Raw genomic sequence first — 1,633 nt, forward strand, 5'->3', positions numbered from 1 at the left:
CAATTACAAATTGTTAGTCAGTTGTAAATATTAATGGTAATACATATTATTTAATCACTCAGCAAAAGCAGGCAATATATCATATCCATGCAATCACGTGCATTGGAGAAAAGTAACCCGTGCATTAAAATTTAGTTTTGATAATAACATTTATTAGAAAGAGTGAAATCTCTGTAACTTGGTAAATAGCATAGATATTCTATATTAAATAGAAAAAACGCAGTACGATGCATGAAAGAAATCAATGAGCTGTTATTTTTATTGCCTATTCTTTAATTCAATGTTTTATGAAGTGTGAATTTTCGTGGAAATTATGAAACTATTAATATGAATTGTAAGAAGTGGTGTCACATTAATAATCTTTTCAGCATTAGAAGCAAAATTAAATTATCTGGAATTTAGCAGTAAGATAAACATTGTACCTCGGGAATGTGTGGGAAATCAAAATCTGAACATGCACAGCGAAGCAGTGTTAGTTATGTGCGGAAGCAAACATGAAAGGCAAAACAAACAATTGGTTTTCCAGCAGGGGTTAAACCCCAGAAGGTGGCTTGTTTATCGGGTAAGCATGGTGTTTTATTATTAAACATTCCAAATGCCAGCGAGTGGAAAGGTAGGAAACATCATCGTTAATGGCCCTCTTGCCGTAAATTGGGCAAGGAGAAAAATATATCTATAGTAAAACAAGAATAAACAAACGTATATTATTTGAATATGAGAAAATTTATCAGCGAAGGATTTAAAGGAAGCAAGGATATTCATCAGAGAAAGTTAGTGAAAATGCAGGATAGAGATACAAGCTCTGAAACAAGGTGATGCAGTATCAGACTCGATGAATCAGTGAGTTGTGGATCAGGATGATGCGTCTTTAGGCCCACTCTGAAAGTAGGCTCTGAGGTTCCATAAGATTATTTAGTATATTGTGCATATGGTGCATGTCACTTATCAGTAGGTAGTTTATTAAAATACTAAAAGCGTTTCATTATACTAAACTGGACCAACTCAACAACTGGGAATCCAAGCCTACAAGGAATTGGTCAGCTGAAACAGGTTTGGGTCAGCCAAAATGTGCTTTTTAATGCAAACTGTATAATACATATTTTTTAAATGTTCTGGAAGCATCTTTATGTGGCATATGCATATATGTAAAACATAAAACATGTATAAAATGATGACTAAATTTTGCTATGGCATTTCAAGATTATAAAATATATACTTCAATCTCTGGAAACAGCCCCAAGTCTCTGGAGCACTTTGATTCATCAAGCGTCTTTCGAGGAAAAATAATAGTGATGTACAAATACTGTATGTGAATTTTAAAAATACTAATCATATGTAGGCAACAGTATGAAGTGTCAGATTATTGAAATAAACAGAGACTTGGTGAAGTGGAGTCCCCCAGGGTCTGGGGTGAGTTTCCAGTTTGTTCCTGAAGTGGACGCACTATAGTTACCGGAATAAGCAGTATGATCAAATAGTCTGCTCTATATGAGTTGAATGACCTTATATAATTATATGCATATGTCTAGACGCAGAAAAAATATCATTGTTGAAAGATAGTGAAACCTAATACAATTCAAACTAGGGAATCAGACAGAAATGTGTAATATAATTATTTCTTCGGCACAGTTAG

General features: G+C 33.8%; 1 protein-coding gene across 1 annotated transcript in view; it reads right to left on the minus strand.

The window, feature by feature from the left end:
* The window catches only part of LOC119591202, an 11,020-nt gene that overhangs the window by 7,267 nt on the left and 2,120 nt on the right, over window positions 1-1,633 (minus strand). The gene's annotated exons all lie outside the window — the stretch shown is intronic.

This window comes from Penaeus monodon, chromosome 28 (genome assembly GCF_015228065.2).
Source record: "Penaeus monodon isolate SGIC_2016 chromosome 28, NSTDA_Pmon_1, whole genome shotgun sequence".
In the NCBI taxonomy this organism is placed as follows: domain Eukaryota; kingdom Metazoa; phylum Arthropoda; class Malacostraca; order Decapoda; family Penaeidae; genus Penaeus; species Penaeus monodon.